Genomic DNA, 25062 nt, shown 5'->3' with positions numbered 1-25062 from the left:
TGATCTCCGACTAAACGTGACCACAAAAAATATATGGAGTTGCCAAAATATCAATCACTGAGGAGAGAAATCCTTACAATGCATTTCGGAAAAATTCTGGATTGGGCCATTAACACAAGACCATTTATCTCCAGACTCCCATTCTTCCAATATATCCTTATATTCATCACCAGCCAAACACTCTTCTTCCCTACTCAACTTCCCTCATGGGCTCCCCACTATCCAGTAAAGCCCAAAATATTCTTTAGCCTCGTATCTAAAAACCTTCCACGATCAGGCCCCACTCTTCCTCCTTCAACTTGTCTCCTACTACTCCCTAGTGTAAAAGCCACACTCCAGCTAAATTTAGGCCTGTTGACTTCTGGAGTGTCCTAATCAGGAATGTCTTCTCAATGACAAATCTCAATCAAAGTCCGACCATCTTCCAAGGACCAAAACAGAAGATGAAGATCATTCGATAGAGGTTTCCTATAAAGGGATACACATAAGAAACATAATGCTAATACACAGAATGAGCCACATCAATAAGCACTGAGCACTATAAAGCATTTAAAAAATTTTGCATAGCGAAGTGACAAACCAGCTTCTGTAAAATTCAGGACCTCCTTCGTTGCAAGAGATCACATTATACAGCACTCCACCAATCGAGCTGTGACTCATACGCTGGAATTCTCATTTAAGTTATTGAAAGAACTCTTAGAATATGTAGGTATCCTTTGCATAAATAAGTACATAGAAACAGAATCATCTGGCCAAGGTATTCCTACAAATTCTTTACTGGGTCAGATTTCCAACTCCTTTGAATGGCAGGCCGGCTCAGTTACTGTGGTCTGTGCTTTTCCACAGCCATCTCCTACGTATCATTGGTGAGGCACTATTTCTTCCCAGGGCCATTACTCCTCCGAGATTTTCTTCCAATCAGCTGACCTCCCATCTCCAATTTCTGATGCAGGCTCCAATCACTGAAATAAGTTGCCACATGGCTGAGGATAACTGTTAAGTCACATCCCCATTTCAGACACGTCAAAACGCCAAAATAGAAGTTTGTCCCAGAAATGACGAAGTTTGGGGCTCGCAGAAATACACAGAAACTCCCCGTTTGACAATGTAAACGCTATGTACAAAAATGACCGCAGAGGAGAGATCTACAACAGAAAAATTGTTTTCTGTTTTAGTCCGACATCAGGATCAAGATCGTCACCCAGCCCTAATCCATTTTCAGCTTTTGCCACACTTCACTCAGAGAGATCCCCCTCCTTGTCTTCTGAGAATTCCCTCCACACTGATGTCCTGCATGACACCAATTAGAGCTGGCAGGAGAGGAAGCAGGCCGCCTGCAGATCTTCCGTTTAAAGAAGCCATTCTTTTTTTTCTCTTGGTACCTGCAGTATTCTCTTCTCTGATAGGGGAAAACCTCCAGATCCTACCTCATTCAAGCTATGGGCAGAATAGCAAGCTTGTTATGAAAAGGATCATGCCACGAAAAATAATGACTGCACACACGGGCCCGATAATTCTCATTTTTAAATAAAGCAGCAGTGCTTTTGAAGCCTTTTCAAATGTTTTTTGTAGGGAGGCAGAAGTCACAAGTGGCCTCATTTTTCATTCAAGTCCAAGAGTATTTACTCAATGCTATAAGTGTTTAGACCTGTACTTGGTTTGGGGAGGAAGCTCCAAGAAAAAGAAGATCCTACTCACATCAGGCACCCACTCACTCAAGTAAAACTGGAGAGAAAAAACAAACGCACGAAGCAGGTTAAATACTGCATTTTTTCCTAGGTCCAATTCAGACCTTTCTGCTTCTTTCCTTTTTTTGTTTTAAGTCTGTAAGGAAGGGCTACAAGAACAGCGTATCAAAATGTCAGCAATCTAAAAATTAAGTTGTCAGCTTTTTCTCCCTACTGCAAATTACAAAAGAATTAGAGGTTTGGTGCTAATAGAAGCTTACCATTCTAAAGTGTGCAATTTAACCAATCACCACGGGGTCTAAAAATGCAATACTGAAGACATTTCCACCAAGTGATCTGCAGTCCTGGTATCTAATTTCAACTTCTCTACTTGTGTTATTCTTCCCATTTCCAGCTTCCCTCCCCCCTCCCCCACCCCTTGCTTTGGAAATGTGCTCTGGAATAGCTACCCAGTTAAGAACTGCCCAGGGCCTCCACAGGCATAATACACTCACATGAAAAACACGACAGTCATCTTAACCAGGGAGGCAGAAAAAAAGACAATGAAGGTCTGCAGCCATTCTATAGGTCTTCACTTCTTCATGCTCACGCCACACTGCATTCAGCAATCAAAACACGAAATGTACTTTACAGCTTCAGAATTTCAGACTTCTGCTTGTAATTTATTCAATACTAATTTGGGTGAAATGTGCCTGTGATCATCTGTGCACCAGAAATCTAAGTTAGAATTAAAATGTTAAATTATAAAATAATTTGCCAAACAAAACTTTAAATGGAAATCAACTACCCCAAATCACTGCAGATATCTTGCAAGCTTGTGAAATCTCTAGCTTTTTCCATCGTTGCCAGTTGCCAATTGCAATCACATCACTTAAAAATAAATCAGAATACTGCCTACCCAGAAAATACACTATCTTTATAGACCACAGCTACTTTTAAAACACAACGCTAATTACCTAAACCAAAAATTTAGCAAGAATAAGAATGCTCTTTTAGCACAAAGAATAGCAAAAAAAAAAAATAGATATATTGGCTCTGTGCATAAACATAATTATATAGACTCATTATTCTTGCTCTCTAGATAATTTTTGAAATGACCCTTTTTAAAGATTACAGTATTTTCCCCCATAAAAGGAATACTCAATGGGTTCTACTATTTCACAAAAAAACCTCTTCTTCTTTGATCTATGGAACATACTTTCCTACACAGCCTTGAATTCACAATACCTTATGGCGCAGTTCAACTTGAGAAAGGAGTCTCATTCATTTGTCAGGCAAAGTTAAAGGCAGCAAGATGCTTCAGACCGTCTGGTTTTGCCTGCCCCACCCTTGTTTCCTTTGAGCCATAGTGATGTCACAACACCAGGCAGGGCAATGACTTCACTGCTCCAGTTCTCCCTTCTGAGCACACAATTCTTTGCAGCCAAGGCAAATGACAGCAGAACCCTCAGGAGTGTCTGATGAATTCCCAACAAATTAGCAGCTAGCCCGCCTTTTGAAAGATGTAGCAACTGTACCACCCAAGATCTCTCTAAAAGGAAGTCCTGCTAAAGAAGAATTTGATTCGTGGTTTTCAATAGTAAGTCTATCTTCCATAATAAAGCTGACATGGCGGGGGGGGGAACTGTAGTTGGAAACTTGGAAGACACTATGGGAATTAAAGAGGATCAGGGCAGTTGAGTAAATCAGAAGCCTCTCTCTTCATTAGAGTCAAATTCTCACAAAAGAGGAACATGTATATTTTTCAGCCTCTCTTTTCATGGAGAGGACATGAATTCTAACTTGTGAATTTTAAGACTTTTTTAAAGCAGAAGATGAATATGTAGATTACAACATGTAAGACAATACCCTGGACAAAAAGTTCCTGCCATATTTTAATCCCACATATAGTAAATCCAGAAAAGATTCACAAGATAATGACAATATCACATCTCTCGATATACAAAGCCTTGCCCCTCTTCCATCTGGGCAGCCCCTAGTGCATTTGACCAAACAATTTTAAAAAACCAACGTATGTATAAACTAGCTTCTGATCAAGTAAAAAAAAAAAAAATATACATATATATATTATATATATATAATATATATATATCCCTGGTCTTCTGTTTCAACACAACTCAAAGCTGGCCAAAGTTCAAGCACTGTAAGGAATTGACAAAAACTGCCTTTAACCTAAATCACATTCACGAAGAAATGGCTTGAACATTAAACGTAAAGTTTGCTGAGACACTGATTTTTGACCTGTATCTTCTCAATCCCTCACCTAAAAGGGGTATTACAAATTAAATAAAGTGGCTACTTTTTTTTGTTACTGATAAATCATTCACAAAACGTCCTTTTTTGCAAAAAATTATTTGCCTGAAGTGGATTAGCTAAACTTGATGCAGTAACTTGTGCATCTGATATATTTTGCTTTTCAAAACCATCAGAAAATTATAATGCAAATAAAAGTCTTTGGTATTCAGACATTTTTATCAGTGCTTTGTGAAATTAACCAATTACAGTTGGGTTTCTCAATCTAGCCTTTATTTCCTTTCACAACTCTGTTACGCCAACTAAAGTTTTTTTTAAAGTTTGAAACCAAAATTAAGATGCATTTCTTAAAAACTCTGAGTCAAGATATAAATCACCTCCTATTCCTCAGAGTTCACTCAAGCTTGATGTGCTCCCGTTTCTTAATGGGGCTTCTCTGCTTAATTTGCAGCAATTGGCCCTGGGTCCGGGGCTCCCAGGTATAAGCGTAATTTTATAATGTTTGATCCCTTGAGACTTTCGGTATCAGAGTAAAACTTAAAATGAATGTTTTTAGGACTAAGAGTGAAGACTCTGCCACCAGGGATGTTAATGTTAACGAAGGCAACCTCCAGTACACCTAGCCACCTCAGAGAGCCTAAAAGGAGCCCCCAAAAAGGTCAGGCAGGATATCTGCAAAAGCAATTCTGCAGGACTGCAAGACTAATGTAAAAACACTGAAACACCAACTTAAACACGTAATGGAAGCAGTGCATTAGCTGGACTGCCTGGCCCTCTCAGGATTTCCCAGCCCAGCCTCCACACGTAATTAATACCACATGTTTTCTTTATCATTCTGTTTGTTCTGCAACAATCTCTTTCCAACTTTAACCCTGGCTGCAACTGGAGGAGAAAACCCTAGAAAACTTTGGATTCGTAGGTATAAACCCCCCGAAAGAACAGACTGCTCGCACTGCAAAGGACCAGTTACAATTTACTAGGTAACCACACCCACCGCATTGCAGAAGCCATGAACTTGGCGGGGGATGGAGCCGAGAGGGAAAAGGGGGAGGGGAAGAAGTAGGGCGAGATAGAGAGGCGAAAGCCGAGAGAGCGAGCCCCCACGGCAGGAACCGGGAAACACCCGCCCGGAACTGGCTGAGACCACGACTCGCGCGGTCCGAAGCCCCGGCCTCCCCACCCCCACGCGCCGCAAAGCCGCCCTCGCAGACACCTCCCGAGGCCGCTCGCAGTCCCTCGAGCGCCAGGTGAGCAGTGCGGCTCCCCGCCCCTCGGCCTCCCCGCGCTCCGGCTCCAACGCAGGGGGGAAGGGGAGCTCAGGCCGGGGCTGGGGGCGCCGCAGGTGCCGGGCCAGAAGCAACCTCTCTAGGACGCTCCCTCCTCCTCCCCCAGGGGGCCGGTTGCAGCCCCCGCCGCCGTCCGGGGGACGCCGCCCCAGTTCCAGGAAGGCGACAAGTTACATAAAAGCGGCCGGCCCGCTCCCGAGCGGGGATGCTTTGTGCCGAGCGCACCTTACCGACCCCGCGCCGCGCCCGCGCCAGGCAACCCGGACGAGCCCGCAAGCCGCGGCGCGCTGAGCGCAGGGCCCCTCCCGCCGGCCGGCCGCCTGCCCCGGGCGGCGCCGCAGTGTCGCCCCCGGTCCCCCGCCCCTCCCCGCGCAGCCCGCCTCTCCCTCGCCCCCGGCCCGAGGGGTAACTTAAAACATGGCGCCCCAAACGGGGGATCTGGGCAAATTGGTACAGAAGGGACGCGGGGACCGAGCGCCCCTCCCGGCCAGGGCTCCGGGGGGAGGCCCCCAGGCCGGAGGCCGGTGCTCAGGCTCCGCGCGCCGGCCCAGCCGATGCTGCAGAGCGGCGGGCGGAGCGGGCACGTCCCCGGCGCGGCGCGCAGCGCACCGGCTCGGCCCGGCCCCGCGGGGGTCCCGGCCGGAGGGCAGGCGGGTTCTGGGGCCGGGCTCCCGCAGTTCGGGCGGCCGTGCGGCGCCGGAGCCACGCGTCAGCCGCGCACCCCGCGCGCCTCGCCCCCGGCCTCCGGCTCGTCCTCCGCGCCTCTCAAGCCGGAGACCCCCCTCGGATCCCCCCGCTCCGGCGGCCAGAAAAGTTACCTCGGCTGGGCAGGGAGCCCGCGCGCCGCGGCGTGGGGACGAGGCTCGGGCTCGCGTCCTCCCGGCTGTGCGCAGGAGGCTCGGGCGTGGGGAGGAAGCCGCAGACGCGGGCTGCTCGCCGCCGCTCCCCGCCCCCCTTTGCAGGCGGCTCGGAGGCTCCGCGGAGCTGCGGCGGGGGCACACGCCCAGAGCCGGCGCAGAGCAAGCCAGCGGCGTCCTGCCTTCGCCTCCCAGCTGCGGGGGCGGGGGCCACCGCGGCACTTTAGGACAGTTAGGTTGTAACTGGCCCCTCCATCCTGGCGCAGGGGTAGCAGACGCGGGGACAACGCCACGAGACAGTCGCCAATAGCGTTAGCCTTTGGGTCTCCACTTGAGATTACTGCCCCGGCTCTCTGTCCCCTCCTCACGCCTCCCAGACAGTCCCTGTGAGAGCGGGGGGGAGGGTGTCCCGACCAGCAGGTGAGTAATTTATAGGCTCAGGGACTGCAGTAATGTTCCTTTTTTTTTTTTTTTTAAAGATAAAATTCAAATTGGTGGCCTCTTGCTCAGGTGGGTGTTCAAGAAATATTAAGCTAATAGGGAACACTTGAATTAAAAGGGGGACGGGAGAGGTTTTCTGTCTTTTGGTAGCTCCCGCCTCCTGACTCCCACCTCCCACCATAGAAGTCCACAAGTTACAGGTGGTCTCCCAAGCTTCCAAGTCTTTCAGGGAAGTAAGTCATTATCGGCCAGGCTTTCAGCAGCAAGGGAGAGGAGAGGGCGGATGCTCTGATTTACAAGTGAAAGAAATTATTCTGAGTAGGGTCACAACACCTAAGCTCCAGCCAAGCAGCCAAGGCGTATTTACTAAAGTGTTTAAGGCCCTCTTTAAATATTCCTGGTCACCCTTTCTGGAACGCACCCTCTCACTTAAGGGGAGAGAGGCGGGTGATGGATTCACGAAACTATGGCATTTACTATTGGGTGCCAAAGATGTGGTGCAGAATCAAAGCCTGTGGCCGAGATTAACAGGCTTGGTCTGTCAGTGAAGCCTCTGGAGGTGGGGAGACTTGGCCTGGGTTTCTAGGACAGGGCAAAAGCTCTAGAAAAGGGGAGGGGGGCATTATTCAGGTGGCTCGGGAGAGAAGGTTGGAAAATCACGGTTGCTATGTTGCTATGGAGTCTCTGAACCTATATCCTGTGGGAGATGTGCAGCTTTGGGAAATTCGAAGCAAGAGAATGTGGCTTAAGTTCTGTCAAAGGAAAAAGAAGCTGGTGACCTGGAGAATGCATAGGCAAATACAAGACGCTGATAGTAAGCGATGTTGGCATTGCCTCAAGTGTCACGGGTAACAAGGACCTGAAGTGTCAAGTGACAGATAAAGGTGATAGTTCAAATCCTGGAAGATATATCTGGGGACTACCTGTATTAATTTTCTGTCTGGGCTACAGGAGAGCACATACCAGATTTGTACGTATATGGCTTTGTGGCATGTCAGATCTGTGAATGAAGAAAGGCTTTTCTTCTATGTTTGTGTGAAACGCTCTCCTTTAGAAGTGGACTTGAACAAATTGTATTGTTTACAACAAAAACCAAGTTGACATTATCATTTCAGACACAGATGGCTTCATATTTTCATTCACTTTATTGCCATATTTCTGCTGTTTTTTTTTTTTAAATCGAAAGCAAACTGTTTTCTCCTTGATTCACAAATCGTATTCTTTCTGGTGATGGAGAAAATCAGCAAAAACGAACAGATGTCTATTTTCTTGGGAGAAAATGTGAGAATACTAAATACTATTTTTCTAAAAGTTAGAAGTACCTAGCTAATTATCCTAATATCCCACGAATTCAAATTTTGGAGTAAAAACCATACTGCTTCATAGTTAAACAGTAAATCTGGGAAACAACTGCTATGCAAATCTTTGGCTCTCAGCTTGTCTTTTTTGTTTTTCCTAGCACAGATAGAAAAATACCAAACAAAAACTCATGTACAGCATTCAGCCCTACCGGTAACATGCGCCCATCTCTGTAATAAATGTTTACTTCTACCTTCCTAATATCATGCAGGAGCCCCTCATAGTCCTCTCTGTCTCCCCACAGTGCCTCACTGAGCACATTGCAAGCCAAGCCCTGAACATTTTTGCTAAATAAATGGATGTTGACCAATGGGCTCAATTGTCACTATATTTGAGGGCTGAGTTTCCTTATGTATGATATAAGAGACCGTCTCCAACATTCCTTATGCTTCAAAAATACTAGGGGTCTATAAAATAAAAAGACACGATCACTTGTCAATACCTGCTGAGCAAAAGCAATAACGAAAAACCTTTTTTAACTCTTATCGGGAAACTTAATTATGCGCTTTTCTACATGGAAAAGAGAAGGAAAGTAACAAAATTAAGTAGAAAGCAGGGTGATGATCCCATTACAGTTGGATTTGCTTTCTTTCATAAAGACTAACTTCTCCTTGCATCCGTCTTACTACCAAAAATGAAGCCACCTGTAACCCTAGAGAAGCCCTTACTCTTACCAGTATGAAACCCCTTCTGGTGCTTTGCCAGTAAGTTACAGAAATGCAGCTCTTAGGTTGAGGGAATACCTTTCACACAGTCCCAGAGTTAGTGCAGATTTGTCCTGCAAACCCAGTCCGTCAGATTCCCAGTTTACTCTATCCACCGAAATAATCCAAGAAACGTGGGCAAGGATTCCAGGACTCCAGCCCAAGTCTCAGGATGCCTGTTCTGGTCTCAAGCACCGTACTAAGGCTTACCCTGCCACATCCATCTAGTAGAATAAATTATTCTACTCCACACAGAATATATTACTGAAGGCCAACAAGCCATCTAGATATCTAGCCATGGTACAGAGAAAAGGGGTATAGCTAACTTCTGGTAAAAGACGTGTGTGAAACTTCACCCCAAACCATAGAAACAGGATGTCCCCAAACCTCGACCCAACCACGGGTGTCATCAGCATACTGACTCATTGGTATTCTGCTCTGCTATCTGTTGAGCAAAGAGAACTCCAACCCGATAGCCACGGCAAGGGCAGAATTTGCAGATTGTGTCACGGCCCTACGGTCAGCCTCATCAACAAGACCCCAGAAAGAAATGGTAAAGAATCTGTCCCGTGAATACATCAGAACTTTGCCCTCTAGCATGAGGCTTAGAAGAGTATCAAAGACCCACCAAACCCTACGAAACTCTAATAGACATGCAACACTCATTTGCCTTCTTTGACAACCTCAGACTACCATCACATAAAGCACTGTGATACTTTTTAAAACTTCCGTATTCTCCAGCACTTCAAGTTGACTGTTTTTCAACCTAGAATGCTTTAGTAAAATGTTAGCCACATTTGCAGTAACTAGTTAAGGCGTGTTGTATGCTCAGGATAATGTCAGGCGCCTGAATTGCATATCAAGTCCTTGAAATCAGGATACAAAGTCTTCAGCCACAGCCTTAGCAGGGACAACAAATAAGGGAAGTATGGGGATTAATGCCTCATTCAAAAGCAACAAGCTTATTCTAATGAAATAAAAATTTGTTTAGGAATTTCTGGGGTTTCAGAATAGTGTCAAGTTTATAGCTCGTTAAAGCTTCCAGATGCTGTCTTCATTCAGGGTTTGTATACATCATTTCTGGGGTCTGTATACATGCAGAGCACAGATGCAAAATGAAGTAAAAAAACCACCAATAATTATAAATGCAGCATAAAATGTACAAAAATATGTACACATGCGAAGAAGCAAGTTTAGACATGCCTACACATCACTTTAAAAAATCACTCCTATTCATCAGAATTTCATATTTGCCTCCTTTCTGTCTTTATGTTATACTCTTGTAAAAATATTAGTCATAAAGGTAGGGCCAATCCATATTGTGTAAATTCCACTGTATTAAAATATACAAAAACTTACTAAGTTTTTTTTTTTTTTACTTTTTCCATTTCAAGTAAATTTTAGAAATCTCAGCACTTTTAAATAGAATAATTTTAAAAAAATTTAAGGTTATTCTAATCCTTGGTTCTTTATAAGGTTTAAATGCTCAATTCTCTTCTCCCCTTAAGTAAAAATAAAAATCCATTAAGACTATATGTGGCCAGTTTATATATAATGGCAAAATATAAAGAATGGAAGTTGGTAACCTATAAAATTGCTAAATTCAACTCCCAAACTATCACCATCTGAGACTACTGTGATATATCAAACATGATCGATATTGGGTTATACTAAGACACTTAACATTTCAATCACTTTGCCCCAAAGGACGTAAAATAAATGCCAGCAAGCCTCTCAGTCTCCTATAAAGTTGTAAATAATCCTAACTAGCTATTATATTTTTTTCCTAACAGCAATCAACAAGAATTAGCTGAAGAAGAAAAAAAACCGGGTAATAAGACGCATTCATATGTCTGGTTTATTAACCTAACTTTGTCTCCAGGTTTATGTTACCCTCTTCAGGCAAACATGCCATCATTAACTTTATAAATTAAGAGGTACACAGCTAGAACTACACCAAGAAAAATGTCAGCTTTGCTTTTTAATTTGATTCCTGCTTTCCAGCACTTTTTTTTTTTTCCCCTTTCCAATTACCTCACTGTACTTACATACTTTAACTGCATGGGTACAACCTGAAAATGTGATTCCACTCTAGTCCACAGCATCTAGAATATTCTGGGAATCAAGGAAAATATCATCTAGAATATCTGTGTCCCTTGAAACAAATCTGGTGTTTAATAGGTCAAAGCCATTTTTTAAAAAGCTTCTGCTCTTGACTCTTTCCTGTTCAAGGTGAACTTGGAACATGCAAGGTGGGCTTATTTGCAGCTGATAGCAAATCTGAGAAGGATGCCAGAGTTTCTGAATCCAGGTTGTTTGGAAAGTGCTGAAATTTTATGCTTTTCATGTCAACAATAATCTTGGAGAGTCATAAAAGTATTCACACTAATTACATTACAATCACTCAGAGTGCTTGTTAATACCACCCATTCTTGGGTCCAGCCTTCGACTAAGCAAAGTGGAATCTTTGGAGGTGCCTGAGTGGCTTAATCAGTTAAGCATCCAACTTTGGCTCAGATCATGATCTTGGGGTGCGTGAGTTCGAGCCCTGCGTCGGGCTCTGTGCTGACAGCTCAGCCTGGAGCCTGCTTTGGATCTGTGTCTCCCGTCTCCTTCCTCTCTCTCTAGCCCCTCCCCACCTCGTGCTCTGTCTCTTTCTCTCTCTCAAAAATAAAAGTAAAAAAAAAAAAAAAAAAAAAAAAGAACCTCTGGAGTCCAGAGAGCAGGCACTTTTAACAAGGTCCCAGGACCCAGGAGACCAGCACACAACAATAATCCCGCAGGTGACAAAGTTAGTGTAGTATTAGGCCAGATGTTTCCTAGAAGTTGGAACAGAGACAAGCGGTGGGAGGTTAGCCTCATTCAGGCATAGAGGTGAGCAGAACTAAAGGGAGTCTACACTACGAGTCAGCACGCACTTTGCAAGAGTTATTGCTTGGATCCTGTCGTATGCATCAATTTGCAACAGCAGTTCATTAGCAGTAAGTATAGCAATAAATAACAATGAAAGATTGTTCTGTACCCAATTCCAGCAATAATTGGATTAGATGCCCATTTATTGAAGATTGCAGTAAAACTACAACTCTGACCTTAATTTCCAAGTGCACAAAACATCTTTACAAAGTTGCCAAGGGATGTCTCATTAAAACAGGAAATGGAGAACTAATTGCTGGCAGTTTTGGTTAAGTGTGAGACTTGACGATCTCAAACCCTGCAAAGGGAGACTTTCAATTATGAATACATTCTGGTATAACATACATATGCAAACAGACACCCCCTGCACTGATGAGTGGAAACTAATGAACAATAAATAAAGAAATTGACCAGAGGCTATATCTTTCTACCCTTAAGTACAACCTGAAGAATTTTGTTTCAGAAAAACAGTATCATTAATCCCATTAAATTAATGGTTTACTGTAAGGGTCTTACATTTTTCATATGGCTTCATAAGGTTCTTTTAATTTTATAGTCGATGAGACTTAGAAGCATGAAAAATTGTATTCTAGCACTACATCTACATATATTTAGGTAACAAGACAGCATTGGGGGCATCAGAAATATTTTCTTTCATGAAAAGAAATGTTAAAGAATGAGATTTCAGCTCAATAAAAGAGGGTTGCTATTGTAATGTGCATCAGGCTATCTTATGAGCAGTAGGATCTCCGCCTAGAATGTTCAAAGAGATACCATAATGTTAGTATTGACCCAGAATAGAGTCCTCCGTCAGGTGGGCACTTTGGCAATGTCATATTTAAAGTTATGTCCAACTCTGAGATCAAATTGTTTTCCAAGTGTTTGCCACTCAGAAACCAGGAATTGTCCACAATGCCTCACTGTTGAGGTAGAACCTCAAACGTTGACTTCATTAAAACACACAGATTGATATATATTTACATGTTATGGCATTTCCGACAAAACTTCTTTGCTATAGGTTGAGATTCATTTGCCATTGGCTTAGGGCTTTTTCTCTGCGAATCTGATGACAGTATCCACCATCCATTCCCCTCCCACATGTTTTCTCTGCTTAATAAATTTAATCTACTTGTCCTACCCTTACTCATCAGACCCTTCTTATCTCTGAGCCAGGTTTTGCAGAGTGACCTTAGGTGGCCGAGGATGATACTGAGTCAAGGTATAAAAATTCTACCTAGGAAACCATTATATTTCAAGCCTTTTCCTGAATTTTTTCCAGGTGTTTCAATGCCCATTCCCAAATTATTCCACTGTTTAACAAAATCAGGCATACACCTACCATATATGTCCATGAACACCATTAGGGCTCAATGAACAGAGTACTAGATGATACATTAAAATCATGATGTGGCCTTGGGCAAATTTCAGCTTTTCTTGTTATCAATATGCATTGAAATTATTCCTTCCATTTTCTATTTTATTAGAAGAATGTGATGGGGGAGTGGCGCCTGGGTGGCCCAGTCAAAGTGACCGACTCTTGATGTCAGCTCAGTTCGTAGTCTCAGGGGTTGGGAGATGGAGCCATGCGTTGGGCTCTGCACTGACAGTGCAGAGCCTGCTTGGGACTCTCTCCCCCTCTCTCTCTGCCCCTACCCCCTCTCAAAATAAATCAACGTTAAAAAAACGGAATCATGTGATAGTTCTCAACCATGCCTATACATTAGAAGAATCACTTACAGGAACACTTAAAAAACAGCAACTAAACTTCATGTATTCCTTTTTTTATCTTCTGAGAGAGAGAGAGAGAGAGAGAGAGAGAAAATCCCAAGTACTGTCCACACTCAGTGTGGAGTCTGACATGGGGCCTGAGCCCACGACCCTGGGATCATGACCTAAGCTGAAAATCAAGAGTTCCATGCTCAACTAACTGAGCCACATAGGCACCCAAAAAAGATAGCAACTGAAGTTCACTATCATGCCTGGGTGATAGATACATATGGGCTTATTATTACAATTCTCTTTACCTTGTGTACATTTGACATATTTTATAATAAAAAGCTTAAATTAAAAATACAATTTTAAAATACTGATGCCTGAGATCTACCCTAAACCAATTAGATCAGAACCTTTAGAAAGTAACACCCAGGTATCAGTATTTTTTTTAACCTTTTCCAAATGAATTTTATGTGTAGTCAGAGTGGAAGAAGAGGAGTAAAAATCACAAAATTGAATATTCATAATTCTTCAAAAGAAAGGTGCCATAAAAGGAAATGTTAATAGAATTAATATAAATTATTAATAATTAATTAATTAGCAGATATTGGCTACCTATTCATGTCCTTTGAAGAACTACCTGAAGTACTTGATAAAAACCATTGGATTACACATGCATGTACCCATTATCCTCTATAAAACGAGCTGGTTTTTTGAACACATTTGGTTTCCTGGTCATGCCTACCATCAGATTTGCTGGTACTCACACTTTTCAGGGGAAACCCATTACTATAGCTGGCTGCCCACTTCATTGTAATGTGTCAGTAAAGTGATGGCATATTTAACAACAGGCATAAAGAACTCCTAACACACTGAATATCATGACGAAGATTTCAACAGTTCTTCAAACACTCCAAAGAAAAAATTATCATTCATGGTTTTATTCCAAGTTCTTGTGTGAGACAGAGAAAATACACATGAGCACTCATGATTATCTTAAGTGATAAATTAATAGATGTTTCCAACATGTACTTTTTGCTGAAACACATAAAAAATATTTGAAAAAATTAGAGGGGTCTATAGGAAATCATGTCTAAATAAATATAATGCTAATGTTTTATGAATGGGAGCTAGCCATCTTCCCCAGGAGGGTTCAGGCAGGCCCTGGGATAGTACATCATGGCACCTAGCCCAGGGATCATTATTTGTACTAAGAGTCAAAATGTTTTGATCATTTTTTTTTTTTTTTTTTTTGTGCGAGAGCTGTTTTACAAGCTCTTGTTCTATGAGACTACCTTTCACCATCACAAGAACCTTGGGAGTTAGATTCTCTGATCCCCCCTATTATAGAGAATGGGGAAATGAAGCAGAAGCAGGTTCAACGTGTCCAGGGTTACACAATGGCCAGTAGGACCAGGATGGTCTTGGGTGATCTGGCTCCTTAGCTGGACCTGTAAGGTCTCTAACTAGAGAGCCAAATACACATATATACATATTTGGTTAGATTTCATGAAATTGCCAATACTCAACTGTGCTTTTTGACTTTCAAGAATGGGAAGTTTACAGTACAATAATGCACTTCAATGAGAAACATTGCATTCACTATGAATGCAGAGAAGCCCTGAGTTAAGGAATGACTTTCTACTACCAGGGACATTTTAGAGAACAGAAAAGTTCTCTGAAAGGTCTCTAAGAACGCTAATATAGAAAAAAATACTCAGGTTGTTTATAGTTTAAGAAGAAAGAACATAAGGCAAATGCTAATAAAATAATAACCATTACTATTAACTTTTCTTTAATACAGTATATGCCACACGATTTTAAGCACTTCATATGTGTATTTTCTCTTCATTCCTCACCGTTTTATGAGGCAGGAGCTCTTATGGTCCATATTTTAGGAAGGATAAAACTGAGGCCACTGAGCAGCTAACGAACTTGCCCTTAGTCACACATCTGGGACCAGTCAATTTTATCCTGCAAACTGTGCTCTTAACCATGATGCTAAATTGTTCTTACAGAATTCCATGTATGTTCAGTTGGGATTTCCTCTACAGGACGGGAAATAATAAATTTAAAAAGTGGTAGCATGAGTGGAATTCCTATATAGATTTGTATCGATTTTACTAAGCAAGAGCATTGTCCTACTCCTTACAGCTTGAGAAAAAGACCAAAGGGGAATTCTCCGATCCCTCGGTAAATCCTAGTGGCCCTACCTTCAAAATTTATCCAGAATCTAACCACTTTTCTTCACCCCCACCACTAGCGCTGTGACGCAAGCCACCATTGCCCCTCGCCTGGTTCTTGCAACAGCCTCGCCGCATTTCTCTCTTCTGCACCTGGGTCCTTTCTAGTCATTCTCCAAAGAGGTGTTGTGATCCCAGTAGAACAAACCGGATCGTGTCAGTCATACACATACCTACAAAGGCCCCAAAGGCCCCCGGACCTGCATCATCCCACCGCATGCTATCTCACACTACCGTCTGAGCACATCTCCCATCCACACTGCCTGTCTCACTCACCCTGACCTTGCAGCTCTTCAGATGAGCAGGCTTCTTCTCCGTCCTGCGCCAACATCCTCACCTCCTTCGTGCCTGCTCATGTATCACTTTCTCGAAAGGGCCTACCCCGATAACCTTATTAAATCTCGGCCTGGGCCACCCCAGCACTCCTACCCCTTATCCACTTGGTTCCCCTTATCACCGAACATACTCACCATTTCCTTATTTATTATATTTATTGCCTGTCTCCCGCCATTCAGCTTAAGTCCCACAAAGACGGGTTCTGGGCCCCTATTCACGGGTGTCCCAGCTACCTAGAACAGTGCCTGGTGTAGGGAAGGCATTCAACGTGCATTTGTTGGATGAAGGAATGAAGAAAGCAGCAGGGATTATAAAATGTGGGACTCTGGGGAGAAGAGTGATTGGAGGAATAGAAAATACAGAATTGAGGAGTCAGGTGCCCCAGATTGGTTTTAGACACTAGAAGGAAGAGCTTCAGCAGGAAGAAACTAAACACAAGAAAGAACTGGGCCTATGATAGAAGTGTGTGCATCGTTCTATGCAGCGTCCCTGCTCCACGCCCACTGGTGGAAGTGATTTCGGCAAAATCTCCCAACCACCCTAAAGCACTCTCCATCCTCACCCCTGAACCAACACAGATGACAGCAGTCAGGTGCACCTCCCACCACGTCCCCAGAGATGAAAAGATGGTAAAGCCACCCCTCCCCAAAATGGCGCTGGGTCATTACTTAACATCCGGGTGGATTTAACCAGCATTCATCTTCCCAGGACAAAAGAAAATCTGACAGGATCCAAGCAGGATCCTCCTTACTCATCTGCACAAACAATGAAATTGACCATCGTGGCGGAAAATGTCAGATCAACCGAAGCGGAAGTGTCCAGGCTTATCTTATTTTTCATATCAATGGTTGCCATGGTGATACTTATAAAGATTTAGCAAGGATCGATCGGGCAGTGAATACTTTTAAGAGGCTGCTGGAGGAAAAGAAGTTGCAACATACCCTCGGTCTTCACAAATCACTCTCATCCCACTTGTGCCCAATAAATGGCTCACTTCTTTTGATTGTACTTGGCATGCCCATGAAAGATGAGTTCTCAATTCTGTAAGTTCAAGCTTGAAGCCTGTACTGCTGTACTGTGTTTTTCCATTTGGTCTGCATTAAGGTTTTATTCAGTGATTCACGGTGCCTTTCCAAGGTCATCAGGCCATTCCTTCCTCTGCCAAGAATGTCTCCTCATTCCCAGGCTCTTCGTCTACCAGGGCACCCAAGTTCTAAGGCCTCCACCCCCCTGGAAGGAAGATCTGTGTGTGTGACCATTGCCAACTTTATGAAACAGCCATAATTTAAATAAATTTTAGGAGACAGAGTATCTCAACCACTCTCCCTGCCCCCCAGGGCTATACTGCAAGCTCTGGGGGGGGGGGGTGGGGGGGTGGGCAGCGAGTATCTCTTACTCATATTTGTATTTTCCAGAATGCACGGCATGACACATTAACCCTTTAAAAAAAAAAACCTGGAAAAACTCCTAGCACTAGGTAGTAGAGAGCTTAAGTGAATCTTCAGTCACGAAAGTTAGAAAGTTAGAAACCCTGGTCTCTTCCTGGCACCTGCTCTGTTTCAACCCCTTTATCAGATCTATTACCAACTCCTTTGCATTTTACCTTCATCTCCTGGATCTGTCCACATCGCCCCATCCTTGCCCTCCGTTCTATAATAATCTCTTGTCAGATTTCTAATCCAGCCTCCCCCCACCCACCCCAACATGCTCAAACTCTCAGAGCTGTAAGGCCGATGCGGTGGCCCCCTGCTTTGAACATTCCCATCCCACTGTTCCAGGGTGAGGACAAGACCCACGAATGCAGCTTCAATGCCTTGAGTCCTCTCCAGGCTCCTGAACCATACCCCTAACTCTGCTCTGAGCCGACTGGCCACTTTTCCATTCCCCTTTTCCATTCCCTACCTAGGTCACATATCCCCATTAGGGGCTCTGATAGCACCAGTCCCTCTGTTTTCCAGCATTGCCTCCACTGCAACAATGCATTGTGCTTGTGTATGTGTGTGCGTGTATGTGTGTGATTTCCGAAGGAACTTCATGAGATCGTCTCCCTTCATGAGATTGAGGACGGCATTGCTTCTGCTTACCAGTATGTCCCCAACTAGCACACCTCCTGGCACGTAGGAGACAGTCCGCGACCGTCTATGAGAAATCAACACCAGTGGACTGTCATTACTGGAAACACCCCAATCCATATACTTAGGTGGCTGCCTGTGCAGGTGGTTGCGAGGGGCCCTCTACTTCTGCGTGACACAAAGGAAAATGAGAAGCATAGACCCCAAATCAACAAGGCTTTTCAGATCTTGGACACTTCAATAAGGTTCATAGGGGGCACTCAAATATTTATCTGTATCATTTGCAAACAGGGACTGAGGAGAAACAAAAACCTTATCATGGAGAAACACACCTAGCAGCATGGCCGAAGTAGGAACATTTGACACCTGAAATGTTGCCGGTCTAGGAGGGAGGGTGACCCAACTCTCCCTCAGAGGGGAGCGTCGGCCTCTGGACTTCACTACTGAATCCCCTTGGCTCTCTGGATGTCAGCGATTAATCCTGTTAACCTGAAGGGCAGGAAAATGAGACATTTATACATCAGACCTCAGGGATGGGCTGAGGGAAAGCCGGGCAGACCCTGAGTCTCTGCGTCCGCCCGTGGCCCCACGTGGGGGACGGAGCACGGGGCCTGGAGTCAGCCTGCGGGCTCTCCCGCGCGCCAGCGCCCTAACCTCGGCTTGGAGCGTGTTGCTTCATCTCCGTGTATCTCCTTTCTCATTTCTAAACTGAATGACTAAACCTGCTTCAAGGACTATTGAGAGGATTAAATGAACTAATTGATTTAAAAAGCACTTAGTAAACGGAAGTGTCATACAATGGTATTGCAGTTATGAGGGCAGCTCACAATAATACCTGTTGGCCACCCTCCTCAGCCCCCCCCGAGGCCCAGAGGGCCCTGGGATCCCCTCCTCCCTTCGTGGCACCTCAGGGGACTTCAGGATGCAGAAGCAGAGCAGTGGGGCCCTTGGAGAACCAGCCCACTTGACAAAGTGAAGGAGGATGGCCCTCAACCCTCAGGGTGGTGGGGAGAAGCGGGTGTTGAACCTGTAACTTCACAGATGAACTGGGAAAGAAGCAGCGAGAGCCCTTAATAGCTAATCTGCTGGGGCTGCTGACTTTGCCCGATGGAAATGGGGTAAGTGCAGGAAACCCCATCTGCTCGCAGGGAACAGACTCATGGGTCCAAATAAAGAACTTACACAGTAACATGTGTGCGGGTCCTACTCTCTTGTTTTCTCTTTCCAGTCTTGCAGCCATGGTGAGAAGCATTTTTAAGGCACTTATTTGAGAAGTTCTTTTAAGAGCATGTGCCTCATTATGGGGCAATCGCTTCAAAAACTGCGAGTACTCATGTTGGTGAAATGGATTATTGTTGTTTTGTTTTTGTTTGTTTGTTTGTTTTGAGGGAGACAAAATGATTTCGCACCAAGCTAATGAATGAGGAGGTCAGCTAGAGTCAGGGTCATCGGACGTCGGACCCAAACCAAACGAAACCAAAACCCTGAGTTTTAACCGTAAGCACACTCAACAGAATTCTTGGAATAGTTTAACATGCCAACTTGGAAGGAGGTTCAAAGAGTAGTTCCAAAAAGATCTTGAACAACACAGTCATCTTCACCTGCAAAAATAACTATCATTTATTAGGTGCTTACTATCTGCCAGGCACTCTTAAGCCCTTTTACACACATTCTATCACTCCAGATTCAAAAAACAAAAACAAAAACAAAAAACCCTTAAGTCTATTATACCCATCTTACAGGTGAGAGGTTAGGTAACTGCTCATGGTCATAACCAGGTAAACAGTAGAACTGTACTGACCTGCATGGAGGTATTTACTTGAATATCTCTCCTTTCCAAGAAGTCATCAATCCTTTGAATGAATGTACTCTGATATATTTGTTTTTTTTTTTAATTTATCATGTAATGCTCATGCTTCCTTTAATTGATACAAAAACACCACAAACAAGTATGCAAGATTAATGGAGCCTAGGGCCTAAACCACTAGGAAGAGGGCTTTGCAAATGTACAGAAATCCCCAATGCCTAGGGGAACCATTATGAGACCCTTTCCAAGAGGAAGCAGAAATGAGCCTAATAAAAACCTCGAAATGAGCAACGAATAATGGCATTCGTATCCAGATACCGTTATGCTTATATGGAAACTTTAAGCTGGTAGTAAATAGAATAATTATGTATTATATTTAATTATATAGAAACTGTACAGCCGAGGTGTTTAAGAGCTGAGTTTAAACCTGGCTCTGGAATCTGCTGGCTCTGTCTGGAGTAAGTTATTCTTCAGGGCTTCCGTATCGTAGTTGCAAAGTGGGGATGACCACATCACCCTTTTCGTGCGGTTGCATGAGAATCAAACATGTTAAGCTCTTCCGGTCGTGCCCAGCACATAATAAATGTTAGCTATTATTACTCATATTTATGTAAAAATACATTAATTTTCTAAGCATCATCATCTGGGAGAGGGTACAGCAGGACAGACATTCATATTCTATAAGTGTACTTAGTCTTTCACAATAGTGCTTTAATTCAATTACCCTACATCAGGTATGAGTTTTTTGAGCTTTAGGAGGATTTTCCTTGCCAACATTACACAGTGTCTGAAATTCATTAAATGATAGTTGCTAAAGTGGAACGTTTCCAGGACCATTTCTGTAGAATCCTTCAAAAAAACAATAATTTGGCATATACTCCTTAGGAAGATGAATAAACACTTTCTTTTCCCTGTAGAGAACTTTGTGATCTTCAAAATATTTGCCTACTACAGTTTCATTTTTATGAAGTGGAGGCAGCCACAGTCGGCCTAAAGCTGCAGATCAATAGAGTGGATGATAGATAGTGTTTTCTACCATGGAATGTTCTCATATCATTAGATCTGGACGTATTAACCCCCCCTATTTACAAAGTAATGCAGAGGGAAATTTTCCCTGGTTTCCTCATTTAGAATGCCGATTTTATACAAAATGAGAGAGACGGAGTGATGGGTATTCTGGATTATGTACCCTAACTATAGGAAGCCTCTACTTTTGCCATCAGAGCCCTGCTTTTCCCCCACCTTACAATGAGAACGAGAGAGCATGTTACATTGGGGCTTTCTGTGAACTCCTAGCTTACTCAACAGTCACCGGAGGTAGGACCCTAACGGCAAAGCTTCATAGCAGCAATACAAAAAATGGCAATTTGGTATAATTAACATACTACAGTTCATCCAGACGTTAAATGTATCGTGGACGAAAGAGGCTTTTGTCCAATTACCTGGGAAGACAACCACGAAGATAGTCTTTCTGTGGGAAAATGTCTGCTGAGTTCCAAATAAGCAATCTACAAATGAACTCATGGATGTAAATGTTCATGAATTCACAGTTACTGGGTTTCATTTGAAACCCTCTTGCAGTTCATGCGAATCATGCAACATTTACTTGGTTACCTCGCTAGGAAAGTCTGGGAAGACTAAACAGAATCCCTAACAGTTAATTACTATCTCAGATTCTTTATATGCGATCTAAATAAAATGTTTTTCGCCTACATAATTGACATATTTTTCTATTAAGACCAGAGAAAATTCATTATATGGCATCTCTATCATGACAATGGTTATCATATTTAAAATTTGGCAGGGTGTGGGGGTGGCTCAGTTGGTTAAGCACCCAACTCTTGATTGCAGCTCCAGGCTTGGTCTCAGGGTTGTGTGTTCGAGCCCTGTGTTAGGCTCCATGCTGGGCGTGAAGCCTACTTACCAAAACTAAAAAATAAAACGAAAAATAAAATAAAATTTTGCCTTCATGTGTTCTACAGCATGAATATGTTATTTAGCCTAACTTTTTATTGATTTTTCTTTTCATCTTATTGTGATCTTTGGCTCAAACACTATGATACCATCCCAGTGTAAAAACAGATGTAACTCCATTGAGCTTCCCCCAAATGCTCCTTTCCCTATAAATCCTCCCAGAATCGGTGTGCTGGACTAGGTTTTTCTGGAATTCTGATTTAAAGAGATGCTGAAAGTAATCTAAGGTGTTTGTATAAATGGGTGATATAAAAATGGAAATAGCACAAGAGCTGATTAAAGCTAAATTTAAAATTAGATGGGTTCCCTTGATTAATGGCATAGCAACGATGATGAGTGACAGGTGGAGAACGTCCCAATCCACACCAATCTAGATTTCTGGAGCTCTGAGAGTGAAGAATCCTCATCCCTACCTTAAAATTAATTTCTCAGAAAAAGCTCCCCCAGAGAAACATTTAGAAAGACTAAACAATTTCGGCAGCACAATCTACCTGCTAAGAGCAACTTTGTAATTTTAACTGTTTCAAATTTAATTCACTTTGTAGGAAGAGACAGCCAGTTACTGAGCTAAGGCAAAGCCTCAGGTAAAGTACAAATTCATCTAAATAGGGGAATTAAGCACACAGATCCTAAAAGTTCTAGAGAACACTGCAGGATGCCCCGCTGCACCATTCCAAAAATCTACATTTGTTCGGGTACATTGATCAGGAAAAGGAACATTTGCACATTTATTGAAAGGAAATTAAATGGCAGGCGTTGTTATGTGACTTGAATGTTACATTCCATACTTTACATAGTAATTTTCAAGACTTTACATTGGGGGGAAAAGGAAAACAAAGAGCTTACTATCTTCTGTGGTTTTCTTATGGCCATACAAGGCAAATCCTTCATGAGAAGTGCCAAACGTCTAAAAGGCCAGTGACACACCGAATGGAATGTCCAATGAGAAATACTATTTTTCAAATACAGTTGTAATTAATTTTTAAATTTTGCTCCATTTGGTAAGCCCGGTGCATCCTGTGGTGCCATAACGTAAAGAAGTGCTAAAGAGGGCAGAAGGGCATATAGAAAGAACACAGGAGCCAATCTGAAAGAGCTCCTAATGGCCAGGGATGGAACGATTTGAGCAAAAAATTCAATAAGGACAATATTGGATTCTAACCCAAAGAATAAAGTAAATATCCATGAGACCATATTCTATAAATACATGACTGAATAAATAAATACAAGGAGGAAAAGGAACAACTGTTCCTTCCAGAAGGATTCCAACTAATGATGGTAGGATGAATGAAGGAAACGGAAAAATCAGTATTAGGAAACCGCAGGAATAATTGCTTCAGCCAAGATTCACTGGAGAATGTTCGAGTTAGTTGGTGAAAGTTTAAGTTGCATAGTTTCAAAATATCTCCCCCCAAATATTTCTTAATTACCACCACAACAAAAAAATGTCAACCCTCTAGCAGAGAAGCCCAGCAGAACCACCTTAACCAAGGTAGTTAATATCATCACTACCAAGTCATTAGCTGTCGTGATGGACACAGAGAGGGCACATCGCCTATGTGGATTCCTCCCCAACACACATCACCTCAATCCAGTCATAGAGAAACATGAGGCAAATCCAAATGGAGGAACATTCTACATAATACCTAGATGCCTTACTCTTTCAGAGGGTCGGCACCATGAAAAACAAGATTAGAAGACACTGAGGAGATTCCAGGAAGCCAACTAACAGGCAAGCGATTCCGGAATAGATCTTGGAACAGAAAAACAACATTAGTGGGAAAATTGCTGAATATAAACCAAGTCTGTAGTTTATAGTAGTGTGCCAATGTCAACTTCTTGGTTTTGATCATTGTCCTATGTCTCTGTAAGTTGTTAAAACGAGGGGTAGCTGGGTGAGGGCTATACTCTATTACTGTTACAACTCCTCTGTTAAGTTGAAAGTTATTTCAAAATAAAAAGTTAAAACTGAAATAAATGATTGAAAAACTGCTTCACTGCTTCCTCTGCATCTAAACTGAGTTGTATCTTGAGGGATGAACAGGAATTAAACCATGAAAATGAGGCCACCTTGATCTTCCTAACTAGCAATGGTGATCTTTAATAGGTGTTCTTAAGGTCACTGAGTTCCTAACCCTCCTTGTGTATCTAGAAATCTTACATTCCTTTCGAGGAGGAGAATAGAGAGCCCCTGCAGGAATTAGAACAGGAATTTGACTTCTTGCAAAACCCTCAAGCACTGAAAGCTGTAAACAGGCACCACAAAATCTACACAGAATCTGGAGATGTTGTAGGTCACTACATACCCTCACTGATCAACGACGCCCTGACCTATTAAAGGCCTCTTGTCTAGTCAGAAACCACGGAGTTGGCTTTTGGACAAGAGTCCTCCTTCCCCCCAGGTGACCAGCCTCCTGAAGAAAGCTTATATTCCTTTCCAGTCAACACTCGTCTCTTGAGTATCGACCTTTCAAGTGATGGACAGCCAAACTTGGGGTTCGGTAACTAAAATGGGAATCATAACTACCTTAGATAAGATAAGAATTAATCATATGACCTGGTGCCACTTCTCATGCAACCAACTATGAGCTGTGTGACCTTGGGCAAGTTACTCAATTTCTCTAAAGCTCAGTTTCTTCATCAATAAGTAAGGGACAAGGCTGGATACGTATCTCATGGAGCTAGAAATAATGACTAAATGAAATCACCATATAAGGAGAGTAGCATCCCCAGCACATTGTATAAATCCAATCGGTGTTAGCCATACTGCTGGAGATGATGGCAACAACATCGGATGAACACCCATGACCGGCCACTGGCACACATCTTCTCCCTCCATAAAGCCCCTGAGGATCTCCCATCCACACCCCTCAGCCACAGAAGTCGCCAAAGCTCTGGTCTGGATACCACCAACTTGGATTCTCTCAGAGACCCCCTGAAACCCTCCTGGCCCTGTTCCTACCCAGTTTTGTTCAGATGTTTGTTAACACTCACGGTGTGACTTAGGACTACGTTAGAAGAGCAGAAATAGATAAAAGAGAGCTGATCTCTTGCTTCGGAGGGAAAAAATAGACAGTTACTTGTCTGACGGGAGAACAGATGTGAACAAATCATTTCACTGAATGCAGGGAGCGTTCTGCTGGAGGTGGGCCAAGGTACTATTGCAAGAGCACCTTACACAGCCTGAGTGGAGGTTTTCTGGATGAACAGGAGTTTAGACAGCAAGGAAGGAGGAGAGGAGGGTGGGGAAAGGGCATTCCAGGCCCAAGAAACAGCTAAATCATAAAAGGCACAGGATCCTTGAAATAGCCAAGGGAATGGGAAGCACTGTGAAAAGAGAAGATGGGAAAAAATTGAACAGAGGTAGGTAAGGTCTCATTGATTGGTGACTATGTATATCAAGGTAACTCCTTGAA

At 43.1% G+C, this 25062-nt stretch overlaps 1 protein-coding gene across 34 annotated transcripts in view; it reads right to left on the bottom strand.

The window, feature by feature from the left end:
• Positions 1–25062, bottom strand: part of EPB41L3 (erythrocyte membrane protein band 4.1 like 3) — a 227110-nt gene that overhangs the window by 138541 nt on the left and 63507 nt on the right. Inside the window, exon 1 of one of the 34 annotated variants that reach the window (XM_053205946.1) lies at positions 6046–13720. The exons of 31 other annotated variants lie outside the window; for them this stretch is intronic. The gene's annotated coding sequence lies outside the window, so the exon portion shown is untranslated. Of the gene's footprint in view, positions 1–2182; positions 2264–2915; positions 3672–6045; positions 13721–25062 lie in introns of those variants that run through there. 2 more of the 34 variants (XM_053205947.1, XM_053205948.1) reach the window with 2 other exon arrangements.

This window comes from Acinonyx jubatus, chromosome D3, assembly GCF_027475565.1.
Source record: "Acinonyx jubatus isolate Ajub_Pintada_27869175 chromosome D3, VMU_Ajub_asm_v1.0, whole genome shotgun sequence".
In the NCBI taxonomy this organism is placed as follows: Eukaryota; Metazoa; Chordata; class Mammalia; order Carnivora; family Felidae; genus Acinonyx; species Acinonyx jubatus.
Note: the sequence above shows the minus strand (reverse complement) of the source record. Positions and strands in the feature narration are given on the sequence as shown.